Source organism: Phyllostomus discolor, chromosome 13 (genome assembly GCF_004126475.2).
Source record: "Phyllostomus discolor isolate MPI-MPIP mPhyDis1 chromosome 13, mPhyDis1.pri.v3, whole genome shotgun sequence".
NCBI classification, from domain to species: domain Eukaryota; kingdom Metazoa; phylum Chordata; class Mammalia; order Chiroptera; family Phyllostomidae; genus Phyllostomus; species Phyllostomus discolor.
In genome coordinates this window covers 46,660,338-46,674,116 of record NC_040915.2, presented here as the reverse complement: position 1 = coordinate 46,674,116, position 13,779 = coordinate 46,660,338, and the positions used below count along the sequence as shown (strand labels likewise).

At 54.7% G+C, this 13,779-nt stretch overlaps 1 protein-coding gene across 3 annotated transcripts in view; it reads right to left on the bottom strand.

Moving 5' to 3' along the window:
* The window catches only part of RPH3A (rabphilin 3A), a 99,147-nt gene that overhangs the window by 65,195 nt on the left and 20,173 nt on the right, over positions 1–13,779 (bottom strand). The window contains exons 1-2 of one of the 3 annotated variants that reach the window (XM_036013854.1): positions 12,344–12,424; positions 11,649–11,765 (exon numbers count right to left, since the gene is read on the bottom strand). The gene's annotated coding sequence lies outside the window, so the exon portion shown is untranslated. Of the gene's footprint in view, positions 1–11,648; positions 11,767–12,343; positions 12,425–13,779 lie in introns of those variants that run through there. The other 2 variants (XM_036013853.1, XM_028528486.2) reach the window with 2 other exon arrangements.

Here is a 13,779-nt window from a genome sequence, read left to right as displayed (position 1 = left end):
CTGGCATGGTGTGGAATGGTGTCGAGGAGCCCTTTTTCATCCCCTGAAATGTTCTTGCTCCTACATTTAACCCCTCAAATCCCAGATCAAGTCTCCCTTGACCCATAATGCCCCCTCCAGCCACCTTTCTTCTCTTGTAATGTGCTAGACAGAAACTCAGAGCTTAGCTTCCATTGTCCATAGACATCACCCTCCCAATGATCACAGGTCCCTTGAGGGGACGGGAAGTGGGCATCTGTTCCTCCCTCTCCTAGTGTCAACACTCCAGTTCTCTTTTAGGGGACCCTCCTTTCTCTGTCTCAGCCCAAGGTGTCCTCCTGGGGCTGACCTCAGCTCCCATCTCTGGGAAGAGGGGGTGGCAGGACCTTGGCCTGGCCAATCAGCCTATTCCCCTCTTCTGACTGTATCTGATTGATTCAACGTTGAATAAGTTGCCCAATGCAAACAATTAGACTCAATTTTGGGGCTTTTGTTGGGATCTTAGGAGACAAGGTATCTCTATTTTTTTTTCCCTACTAGGTTGAAGCTGGGATAAGACAAACTTGGACTTGATGGGGTTCTACCAGGAGGAGAAAGGCTTCCTACATGTGAGACCAACCCAAAGGACAGCAGAGCTAAGAGATGATCGGAATCCACCCTGGCTGGTGCAGCTCAGTGGATTGAGCTCGGGCTGCAAACCAAAGTGTTGCAGGTTCAATTCCCAGTCAGGGTACATGCCTGGGTTGTAGGCCATGACCCCCAGCAACCGCACATTGATGTTCCTCTCTCTCTTTCTCCCTACCTTCCCTCTCTAAAAAGAAATAAAATCTTTTTAAAAATCTGTTAAAAAAAGAGATGATCAGAATCCATTCCTAATGCCACTTGGAGCTGCTGGATATAGCCATGCTGATGCTGCTGGCCTGGAGACCCCCCCGCCCCCAAGAACCACTTTATGTACATCTAGAAAACACGGAACCCATGAGACCCGGCTTCCCGGCTCATGGCCTGCCTTCTGCCGGCAGCATTCTCTCGTCCTGCATCAGAGCAAACAACTCTGGGGCGTGTGTTCAGTGCGACCAGAAATCAGAGGAGGCCAGGGAAGGGCTGTGGACTTTGGGAGCTTTTCCTTCTCTCGTGTCTCTCCTTCTAAAAACAACCCGCCGCTTAAGGGACTGTCCCTGAGCATTTGCTGCTGCTTCTTCCCCAAGTGGCCCCAACCCTCCGCCTGCAATGCAGGTCTTCTTAAATATTGAACGCGCCTGCTGCTCCACCAGCTGCCGCGGCCAGGGCTGAGGTAATGGTGATATTGACAAAGGCTTAATGTGATTAATCAGGTTTAAAGGATCAGGCTGCCGCCGCTGGTGTTATAAAGGACCTTCGCTTTCGTCCCTATCACCGAACTCTCTGGTGCCTGACGCCTTCCTTGTCCAGGCTTCCTACTTGCCCATCCCCCCACCCCCTTCTAGGGTTTGGGGGTTGTTTTCCTTGTGTGGCTTTTGCTGTTGCTCCAGCCCTTGGGTGAGTTAGAGCAGCCTGGCGAGTGGGTTAGGCTTCAGACAAGAGCGAGGAGCATTAAATGGACAGAGTTCACTGACAGTCCTTATTGAGCACCAACTGTATGCCGGGGCACAGTGGGATAGAGCACCCTGGGCATCTGGTGATCAATAAAACAGTCAGATGTTCCTGTTCTGGTGGAGCTGACATTCTAGTGGGGGGAGACAGACGACAAACAAAATAAATAACATAGATGCAGTGCCCCGCGCTGCTAAGTGCTAGGGAGGAATATGAAATAAAGAAGGAGGGAGTCAGATTCTCGAGTGGGGGTGTCACATTTTACACATGATCAGAATAAAGATCCTGGCGGAATAAAGGCCTAGCAGACGTGAGGCAGTGACAGGGCGCCTTCCAGAATGAGGAGCTCTGAGCTTTCATCATCATCACATTCCAAACAATAACCAATGTTCATTAGCAGCCCCCACGGGCTGTGCCCACTCCAAGCCAAGACTCTGAATGTATACTGACTTGCTAAATTCTCAAGGCAATGCAGTGAGGTCACGGTTATCCCCATTTTCCAGAGGAGAAAACTGAGGTGTGGAGAGACTTAGCAATTTCCTCAAAGTCACACAGCGGCAGGGCTGAAATTCAAACCCAGGTAGATGGATAACAATCCCTGCCTCCTCTCTCCACTCTCATCCTCCATGGTTTCAGGGAGGGGCCCCACGTCATGGTTAATTGCAGAACAAACTCTCTCCCTGCTGGGGGTCCCTCTATCCCCCTACTTTCCTACATTCAACCTTATAGGCACCAGCAACCTCATCTCGCCCCGGGCTCCCCTGACCTGGTGCTCTAGCCAGGCTGGCTTTCTTTCAGATCCGTGAACACCACCTCAGGGCCTTTGCACATGCTGTGCCTACTGCCATGAATGTCCTTCCCTCCTCTCTTTACTCAGCTAACTCCCATTCATCCTCCAGCTCTGCGGTCAAATGAGAGCAGAGAGCTGGTCTGGACAAAGGTGCCCACGCAGGGACAAGGTCCAAGAACTGGCGGGGCCACCTTGCAAACAACCTGGGGAGAACACAGAATGCAAAACCTAAAAGAAAAACCCAGTATGGAAGAAATGACATCCCAGCAAAAAAAAAAAAAAAAGACATTCCTCCCAGGTTCTGCAAGCAACATGTACCAGTGTACGCCATAAGTATGAGGATGAATTAAAATGCACTCAGATATAACAAACAGGATGAGAGATGAAGTCGGGGTGCAAAGCTAAGGCAACAGAGCCACCACCCGAGAGACAGCAGGGGACAGCTGGAGCGCCGTGCCAGGGCTGCGACCTCTCGCTCTCCTTAGGCCGGGATGCTCAATGTGATTCTCAGCAGCAGCAGCAGCAGCAGCAGCAGCAGCAGCAGCCCCTGGGAACCAGGGAGCAGTGGCCATCCTGGGGCCCCAGCTCCAGGCCACTCCCTCAGGGAAGCCCTCCCAGATTCGGGCAGATGTCCTTGTGACACGCCCTCAGAGATCTGTGTTCGCCTCGTTAGAACCCTCGGCCCAGGTTCTGTTCATACACCCCTACGTACGATTGCCGATTCATGTCTACCTCCCTGAGAGGAAGGACCAACTCTGAACTGCTCACCGCAGGCCAGCGCGGGGCGCAGTGCCCGGCAGATGCTGTAGATGATCAGGTGGGAGACAAGGGTCCCCCAACCAAATATTCCTCAGATCACAGAAGTTCACCTTGTATCACCTTGGTCCCCCCAGATTTTCTCACGCTGTCAAGTGTTTTTTTTTTTATCATTTCTGTCAATGGACTTTATTCTGAAGAACAAAATTGCTTACATAAATTCCCACTAAACTTTCCAGCCACGGGGCAGCTCCGAATGGTACCCCCTCCCCCCATCCCTCACTGGCAGACTCGCAGTAGATGGATTCGTACTCAAGTTACAAAACTTACCTCGCACTTTTCTGGATTGCTCATTGTTCTTTAACACACATGAAAGGGAAAGGAAGAAGTTTTTGTGGGTTATTTTATATATTTTTTTAAGTGTGTGTGGAACACAATTAATGAATCAAATGCTATAAATGGACATTTGACCATTTTTTTCACATTCCTTATAGGTTTTTGCTTTCTTTCTTCCTTTTTCTAACAGGTTATTTACTTAAGTCTGGCAAACGCTTTGTGGGAGTTGGGGGGATTGATCATTTTCTTGGGAAAATGTGGAAATTAAAGGTCCATCTTGTATTTGGGGATCTCTGATCTACAAAGTCATAGATGGCCAATAAGTATGTATCAGCTGAATGAATGAATGAATGAGTGAGTGAGTGATTGTATGTTGGTGGAGGAGAAACCATATTACCATGCAGAGGATATCAGACTTTCACTTCTGGACTTAGCCCCTAACAAAAGTGAACTAGGACTTTTAGCCTCGTGCAACCACCTCCTAACGTGCACTGCACTACGGAGAACCATGATTTGTCTTAGGAATTTTATTGCTTCAGTTTGGCTGCAGAAGACAAAATAACCAGAAGTGACAGGAGTCGGGTCTGAGGTGACATCAGACAGGACGGCCATGCTACCAGGACCTATCTGACGGGCACAGGGGCCTTGGTAGGTGCTGAGCCCCCCATCACGGGAAGCATTCAAGACCACTGCCCAGGGGGTGATAGAGAAGACTCACCCACTGGGGAAAGTGGCATCCCCTGCCGCAGGATGACCCAGGGGGTGGCTGCCACCGAATCATCAGGAAATCCTTTATACTGCTGACTCCTGGGCACGACTCAAACCTCCTGAGTCCGGATTTCTAGGGACAGGCCTTAAGAATCTGCATTTGAAAAACTACCCCAGGAGATGTCTGCACACACCAAAAGTCGATAACCTCTGCGGTTAATGATTGGACAAAATGATCTCCCAGCCATTTGGATTTCTCCGATGAGTAAAATGATTTTCACGTTTGTTGCTATTTTTATTTGCCAAGAAAGGGCACTGATTTTTTTTTTCAAGCAACTACCATCAACTAATTCTGATGTTTAATTTTTAAAGAATATATTTTCCTGGCTGGCATAGCTCAGTGGATTGAGCGCGGGCTGGGAACCAAAGTGTCCCAGGTTCGATTCCCAGCCAGGGTACATTCCTGGGTTGCAGGCCATAACCCCCAGCAACCGCACATTGATGTCTCTCTCTCTCTCTCTCTCTCTCTCTTCCCCCCCCTTCCCTCCCTAAAAATAAATAAATAAAATCTTAAAAAAAAAGAATGTATTTTAACACGAAACATCGAGAAAACAGCCCTGGCTGGTGCGGCTCAGTAGGTCGGTGCAGTTCTGCCGACCAAGGGGTTCGATGCCCAGTGAGGGCATATGTCTGGGCTGTGAGCCCGGTGCCCAGCTGGGGGAGCACAAGAGGCAACCGATCGATGTTTCTCTCACGCATCCATGTTTATCTCCCTCTCATTCTCTCTCCCTGTTCCTCTCCCTAAATAATGAATTAATTAATTTAAAACAAGAACACCGGGGACACGGCCTGCAAGGACGCAGGATGGTCTCGGACTAGGAAATGGGAAAGAAGAGGAACTCAACCCCCGGCTCCCCGTGTGGAAACAGAGGCGCCCGTGCTGATCCACGAAGCGGATGAGCTCTCTGCGGGAAACTGAGAGTCTTCGGAGGAGGCCAGCTCTCCCCACGCGACAACCGGAGGCAAAGTCCCCTCCTGTCACCAGCCTGTGGGGAGGATTTCTGTTCCCCGGGGGATTTCTGCCTAAGGCACGTACGCCTCCTCCGGAAGAGGACAGGAGCCCAGACCCCTCTGCAGGCAATGTGGAGGCCGGCCCCGGCCAGATGAACCCGTGCAAGGGAAAAAGGAGAAGAAGAAACTAATCTCAAGGAGCGGCAGTGTGTCCTTTGTGAAAGGCAGAGGGGGTTGGTCAGTGGTCTGCGTGGTGCGTTTTGCCACTGGTGGGGTTGGGGGGGGTGGCCCCTGCCCTGTGTCCACCCTTAGGCACACACCTGGGTCTGAGAGGTCTCCCTCTGGCCTGGCGTGACCGGGTCTCTAATGACCAGAGGAAACGCTGCCAGCAAAAGCTTGCACCTTCCATCCTCTCCAATAGCCTTTCCCACAAGCTCCCGGTCCGCAGACCTTTGAGGGGAAGACATGGCCAGACACAGTGGTGGCTGCTTCCAGGGACTTCATTGCCTTCATCAAGTTCCAGCATCCTACTGAAAAGCTGCCTGGTGAACCCAGCCACACAGTGGCAGAGGAAATAGCCAACAGGTGGAGGGGACCGGGCCCCGGGGACAGGCTGCGGGACAGAAGGGACCACACGCATGCTTTTGGCCAGCATCTCGCCTGGAGGGCCTTGCGGCGACCCTGGAGACGCCGCCCGTCCCTCCGGGCAGCAGCCCCGCACGCTATCTGACCGTCACCGCTGGACGGAACCTGCTTACGTAATCTGTCCTCTGCCGAAAGCAGCTTCCACTCACCGGTCGCTGCTCGTCACTGTGTAGGTGCATTGAAGAGGGAAGAGAGAAAAGAGGAAGCAAGAAGGCACCTGAATGAACTCGCTGAGGTTATACTGGGAGACGAGGCAGCTTCTCTCCCCACTCTGCAAATAGAGCCTTCACACACCGAACATCCTTAGGCTGCTGTCAGCCGAGTTGCCTCTTGTGGATTCACTGGGGAGGGGTGGGCACAAGCCCCAGCGTCCTGCGGCCTATCATCTCGCTCACTAGCTGGATTGCTAAGTCAGAGTCTGACACGGCTCCATTACAATGAGATTCAAGCAAGAATGATGTCATTATAACTAATGACAGCAAGGCAATTACTTCGAGGAAACCGCTGTGACATTGCACGCGGCAGCCTGGTGCCTCGGCACGGCGCTCTTGTCTCCCCCATTTCCACGGCCCAGACGGGGAGCCGAGTTGGTCTGAGAAGAGCCCCAGGGGCCTGGCTGGGCTCCCCATCACTGCTGCTGGGTCCCTGAGAGATGTAACCCAGGCCCCTGGGTCCTGCCTGAAGAGGACCCGACCCCAGGGCACTGTGAGGTTAGCAAGGCACGGGGCAGTTCTGCCGGGTCTGGCTCATACTCCCGCGGAAACTGAGGGGCTCGGGGGCAGAAAGTTCACAGGGCCTGGGGGGCATCAGGCCTGATTTTCATTCTGCTCAAACCCCTCGGGGTGATGGGCAGGGGGAGAACCTGGGCGAAAAGTCTGAGGCTCCCAGCACACCTGGAACAGTTGTAACTGCGGCCTGTGAAAGTGTTTTGCATTTCAAAATAAAACCTCTCTTCTATCCAAGGCAGGGGAGGCTTTGGAAACCCTGGCCCCAGGGCCCCTGCACCCACAGTCCCTGATGGCACGGGTACAGGGCGCACCCCAAGAACCGCCCTTGAGTTCTCTTGGGCACCCCAGAGCTGTTCACCCCCCCACACCCCACAGAACGTGTATCCAGCGACATCCACCTTTCTCTGCCTTTGCCCTCTCTCTTACCTGCGAGGTTAGCGTGCGCCACCTCCACTCCCCACTCCAGCAAAGCTCTCTCCTCACTTTAGGGAAAGCATTTCACACTCTTCCTCATCAGGGTGTGAGTGACTGATAAGGCAGGCCGCATGCCACACCCCGCCCCAGAGCCCCTGCTCTTTAACCAGGAACAAAGCCTTAAGACGAAGAATGAAACTTTCGTGATGGAGTTTTGGGTGTCAGGGGGCTGAGCGTTTCAGGGGGACCAAGCGCCACCCCCACAAAAGATCACGTTTTATAAGCTGCCCCCTGCTTTATCTAAGTCCCGAAGGGATTGTCACCATTTTATTCCCAATGCCCACCATGGTGCCATGCATACCATAAGCGCTCCATAAATGCGCAACACGTGTGAAGAAACGTCAGTGGCTGCGCTGGGAGGGGACAGAGGCCTGTGGGCTGCCTGTAGTGGGTCTGAGAGGAAAGCCAAGTTCTTCCGAACTTCCCCAGTGACTCATCACAATCGGCCTCCAGCTGGATCGTAGGCCGAGGCACCTCCCCCAACTGACCTGCCCACCAGACGATCCACGGAGGTGTCATTCATTCATGCAGGCAGGCACGCGCGCACGCAAGTCACTCCCAAGTTGTGTGCGAACCCTGACTCCAAAAATGGAGACGGCACAGCCTTGGCCTTGAAGGGTCCACCCTGTGGCACCTGCAGGAACCCCGTGCGGGCGCACGGCGGCAGGGAGCGAGGGGAAGCTCGGGGCTCCTGGGAGAAACACAGGGACTCGGAGATGGTGAGCTGGGATGATTCAGCAAAAGCCTCCCAGGACTGGGAGGAACGGAAGACTCAGAGGAGGCCAGAGGGCGTCTCCTCCTGGGCCCCTTCCTGCAGGGCCTGCTCGCCGCACTCTCGGCCACCCTGATCCTCAGGGTCGCATGTGCTTTAAGGGAAGGGGGCCGGTGCACCCGTTTCATGGATGAAGAGGAGGAGGTCCAGGGACTTCCAGCCACATCCTCTCTCTCCTGGGTGCCAAAGCTGCATGACTGGCAGGAAGGACTCATCTTCCTCTTCCTCACCCCGATCATGTCCGGGTCAGGGGGTCCTTCCACTATTTCTGTCGCCAATGCCATCCCCTTCTCGGATGGCTGTGGAGCACTGGCCCAATACAAAGCACTTTGCAAGCTCTCCCTTAAAGTTCTCCTAATTCTCTCCTTAGTCCCACTTTACAGGTGAAAAAAATGGGACCTGGAGAGGTGAAGTGGGACAACTGGAAAGTGCTAGAGCCAGGATCTACACCCAAGAGCTCTCTTTCCAGAGCCCACTCTCCTAGCCACCACGCCGAACTACCCTCATATGCCTGAGGAAACTGAGTATCAGAGAGGTTAAGGGTCTTGCCTGAAGTCACACAGCAAGGAAGCATTGGCACTGGGATTCAAACTCGAGTCCAGCTGCTCCCAGAGTCCCACACGGCAGCCTCAGAGGCTCAGCCAGCAGCTGGGGATGGGGAGCAGGAGCACAAGAGGGGGCTGTGGTGCCCCCTGCACATCACAGCACCTTGAGAACCCCCATCGTGGGTGGCCGCTGAGTACTTTAAGCTCGTCGCCTCCAGCCCACCACTCCTGGGACCTGGGGCTATTTTTAGCCCAGGGCATGGCCACAGCGCCCAGCAGAAGCGAGCTGTGCTGGTGGCTTCTCACCGTCTTCACATAGGCTGCTGCTCTGCCTGCGCTGGCGCCCAGCTCTCCACTCCAAGGGAAGAGAGAGCAGCAGACAGGACCACATGTCATGGTGCATTTTATTAGAAAGCCACCGACTCTCAGTGACCCACATAAAGAGAGAGGGAGAGAGAGAGAGATGGGGGGAGGCACAGGTAAATAAATACAGAGTAAATACCACGAGCTACAAGCAGTCCCCCAGAGCAGTTACCCTGCCCGGAAGGCACGGCCTTGGACAGGCACCCGGGATGTGTGGGAGCAGTAAGGGGAGGAAAAAGCACAGTGAAGTGGGGAGACTGACTCCCCAGGCCGCCCTGTGAGAGTGCAGGGTCCCTGGCCCCACCTCCCTTCTCTGAGTGAGAAAGGCAATGTCCACGATGTGTCCATCCCATGCACCCCCAGAACCCACATGGGCTGGCGACATGCTCCTGTCCTCCCTCCACCCCCCAGGCCGGCTGGTGGCCGCCAGAGCCGGGAGTGGGGGGACAATGCCTCGTCTCCACGACGGTAGATCCACAGGTCGCTGTGCCATGGCTCACCAGGGGGTCTTGGGAAAGTTGCCTTCCCTCTCTGCCCCCCACCCCCAAAGGCCCCCAAAGGGGTTAGACGAGGTCAGAGGTCCTGAACTTGAGGTGCTCCAATGGGCATCAGGGAAGGCCCACAGACCCCTGATGCTGTGTATGTGAGTAAGCGTGCCTTTTCTCAGAGTGGCGGCTCTCAAAGGGACCCTTGCTGTCACCCCTGGGAAGGAGTCCCTACGAGGCCTCCACAAGCTGCAAAATCCAGATGCCTGTGCACCTGTCTATGCTGCACTGAAAGCAGAGCCCTCTCCACCTGAGCCCGGCATTCCAGGAACCTACCGCACCCCAACTCACCCCACACAGGGACTCCCCAACACATGTGATGCATTCCCAAAGGCAGTGCTAACCCTGCCTAGAAACATGTGCACACATGCATGCACACGCACTTAGCACACACAGAACCTCAGAGCTGGAAGGGGCTTTGGGGTCCCCCTGACCAACGGCCATATTGCACAGGTGGGGAAACTGAGGCCCGGAAAGGGGAGGCAGAGCTGGGGCCGGAACCCAGGTCTCCTGCTCTAAGTGCAAGGCCCGTTCTGGAAGCTCCTGTCTCCCTCCCCCTGGTGCACCACATTGCACCATTTCAAATGTGATGGGGGAGGAGGGAAGGCTGCCTCTTGGATCTTAGCCACCCCCAAGGAAGTAAGACTGGGAGACAGCAAGGAGCTGACTGAGAGGCACCCACATGGGGACAACCCAGCCCTGGCTCCCTCCGCCGGGCTGACACGCACCGCATGGCGGAACCAGTCACTGAAATATTAAAGCGCCCCCATACCAGACAGTGATGTGGCACTGAGGCCCCTGTGGCTCTCTTGGCTCTTCCCCAGTCCGCCCCGGACCCTCAAAGGTCAACACTCAGCACTGCAGGGGACCCCAAAGATCGTCCCCTCCGGGGCCCCAGCCACAATCCAGCCTGACTGGTCAATGCCGAAGTTCAGCGTGTTCAGTACCACCCACAGCCAGGTCTGGGGCTCTGCATTTGAACTGAACTTCCTCACGGTCATCATTCAGACGTGAGGCTTCCCGGGCAGGAAACTAAGGCAACTCTGTTCTCAAGGTCACCCCGTGAAGGAAGCCTGGGACGTGAGGACCGGCTCTTGAGCGCTAACCACTGAGAAATCCTCGCCTCCGCCTCACATGAGCTGCCCGGGCAGGGACACGCCCCGGGATTTTGGCGTCCTCACAGGGTCCCCGAGGCTGGAGAACATGACTGGGTGGGCCCTGCATGCGTACCAGGCTCACCAGTCTCCGGGGCTGAGGTTTCATCCCTCCCACCTCCAAGAACAAGAACTTAAAGAGGAAAATCCTTGGGGCTGCAGAAGACTGAAGCGACCTCTGAGATGACAGCAAAGATGCTAAAAATAAGTGCATTCGTTTCCAGGAAGGTAGCTGGAGTCATGGGAGGAAGCAAAGAGAAATCCCCTTTTGATAAGTCACAGCTTAGCAGCAAAGTCATTTTAAAATTAAATGCAAGTTTCTGGCTTCGAGTGCAAAGGACCTCCACTTGCCACTCACTAACAGGTTGGTGCAGGCTGCTCCCATCAGGATTTCAGATAATTGCAGCAGGGCATGCTCTGCCCTGGAATAGAGCTGGAGCTGGAGCTTGGAGACCGTCCCCAGCGCCCGAACAAACCTTGGTCCCTTCTCTCCCCGCTCGGAGACGGGCTCAAGGATGGAGCCTCCCAGGCTGGTGGCAGGATGCACGCCCTCCCCCCCATACAATCACTCACAGGTTATGCCACCTGTGAAAATAAAACATCGTCTGCTCAGCATGCAGCTGGCTGCTCCCCTCTGGCCTACCCCAACACTCCCTCCAAGGAAAAGGTGGTCCTTCCATGGCTCCCAGGTCATATCAGGAAAATCAGAACAGCCCAGAAAACCCCACCACAGTTAATTACTCCTCTGTCGCTGGAAGATGACCCAACCTGAAACCTGTCCTGTGCAATTCTCACCTGGTGTGCCGAGGTGACACTAGGCAAGGGTTAACCTTCCAACCTCAGGGAACCCTCTCCCCTCTAGGGCCAAGGTGCCGCCCACCCACTAGATCAGAATACCCGGAGACCCTCCGTGCCAGGCTGGCCCGCCCCACGAAGGGTTAATTCACTCAGAGACCTGCCGGCTACTTTCAACAGCTTCTGCTGCAAGGCAGAGGCCAAACTGGGCAGGAGCCACGATTTCTATCGCAATGCCTAAAATGTGAGCCTATTTTACCCCCCTCCTTGGGCACCGAGCTGAAATATAATTTGGCTCTGAGGTGCCACTTGGGTGATCGAATACTGCAGAACGTGGGCAAATAAACGCGGCGGCCCCTCAACACCCCTCCCCTCCCACCTGCCCGCCAGCCCACCAGCTCCTGTACACACCTCCTCACAACTGGGGTTCCGACACCCCCGGCCCATTTGCACAATTTAGGAGAACAGCACTTACCGGCACCAGAAGATTGCAGGGGGAACGGTGAGCCGAATTCTTTGCCAACGCCCCTTCCCTGCCGGGTGGGAAGACGTTAACTTCCGATGACTTGGTTTGAAAGCCCAGTGGAGGTGCCTGAAAGAAAATTGTTCATTTGACTCTCCTACTCTTCCCAAAATAAAATCCAAGAGCCAACACACACACACACACACACACACACACAGCGCAACTATCCCTAAATCATGCAGAACCAAGACAAAAAGAAATACCCCCAGCAGAAGAGGAGAAAAGTCAGGCCAGTCGGTGGACAAGGCAAAAAGACCGTGGCTCCCTCAGACTGTGCTCCACATGGATGAAGGTTTTTGCTCTGTAAGTGTCTCTCTCTCTTCTCTCTCTCTCCCTCTCTCTCTCTCTCTCTCTCTCTCTCTCTCTCTCTCTGCCTCTCTCGCTCTCTCTCTCTCCCTCTTCTCCCTCTCTGTCGTCCGCCCGCCCGCGCAGGCAACTCCAGGCTGCTGGCAGCCGACGAATCAATTGCTTCCACTGCCCGAAATCAGCGGCAGCTGCCTCCACTGCTGCAAAGCCCTGTGTTGAGCAAGGGAGGGGGCAGCAGCTTCCCGGCTCGGGGGGGAACCGAGCCTGCCTCCCACCCGTGATTTATGGGTGAGGTGCCTGGAGAAAGAGAGGTGGGAGGCGGGAGGAGAGGTTGGGCGCACCCGAGATCCCAGCGGGTCGAACGGCAGTCAGGAGATTGGCGATCAGCACCGCGGACAGCGCTGAGCTGTGGCAGAGGAGGGGATGGGCGGGAAGCGAACCCTCAGGCGGAGAAGTTAAGTTATTGGATGGTTTGGGCAGAGAAGGGGGGAGTCCAGGGGAAGGAGGGAGATGGGACGTCTCGCCATCGCACAGTGAGGTCTGCGACAGCCTACCTCTCACACACTTGTTCTAATACTGTCACTCACTCACAGAGCAAAGGAGCGGTCACTTTGCAGGCCCCTCGCCCACACACGCCCCCAGACCACCACCGCTGGGCTGGGCTCAGAGAAGAGTCTGACCCCAGGGTGGGAACCTGCCAGTGGTCTCTTCCCAACAGAAATCAGCCCGGCTGACCTGTCCTCATCCACGTTACTGCAGATTTCTGACCTGGAACTGGGGAGCCTCCGTGTTCAGAGTCAGGAAGTTGGGGCGTAGGACATGGAAAGGTTTAAGGGACAGGATGGCTTCGTTGAATAAGCAGCTGACAGGTTTGTGGGTCCCAGGTCTAACCCCCTACCATACAACCCTGTAAAAGTCATTTAATGTCTCCAAGTCCCATCTATACCATGAGGTTTCGACTACTTGGTTTTCCTAAAGGCCGAAAGAGGTTAAAAAGCAACCATAAGACCACATGAGAGGTGAGCTGTGCTGGTCCCACGGCCCAGCCCTGTCCTGCGATTCGGATGTTCTGACACAGTGGGAAAGGAACCGTTAGCCAGCCCAGGGTGGTACGTGCCGGTCCCGGCTTCCAGCACATGGTTTGAGCAGGATGGTGCTGGGGGCCTCCCGGAGGTCTGGATCAGACAACTGAGCCTTAGCCGCAGACCTGCCGTTCCCAGAAGACCAGAGCTGGCCTTCTGAGGTGACATCGCTGCACGGACAAGAACATGCAGCCAGGAGAAACACATGAAGAGGAGCCGGTTCCCAGGGCTCCCGTGTCCAGATCTTATGGACCTTGCCCCTGCTCACTCTGGGCAGGGGACAGGAAGTCCTAGACAGACCAGGTCTGACCTCCTCTGCAAAGTGAAGGGTGGCCCTCGTCACTGGGGACACTCCTCCAAAGAGTGCCACTCGGATGGCCCAGGGACAGCTGTCCCATTTGTCACTTAATACTTGCCTTAACAAGCAGAACTTAAAATGTCAGAATTGAGAGACCATTTATAGCCTCACCTTATAGATGATCGTGACCATGATCTCAGGATGGAGGTGAGGATGGTGACGGTGGTCTTTATGGTGATGGTGACAATGATTTTGGGGGGGGGGTGGTGAAAGGCCGTTATCATTTATTGAGAACCACCTATGCGCCAGCCACTCTGCTAGGAACTTCATCTGTGTATCATCACCTTGAGCCCTCCCCATGACCCTGTCAGGTGCTATTATTGTCTCCACTTTATGG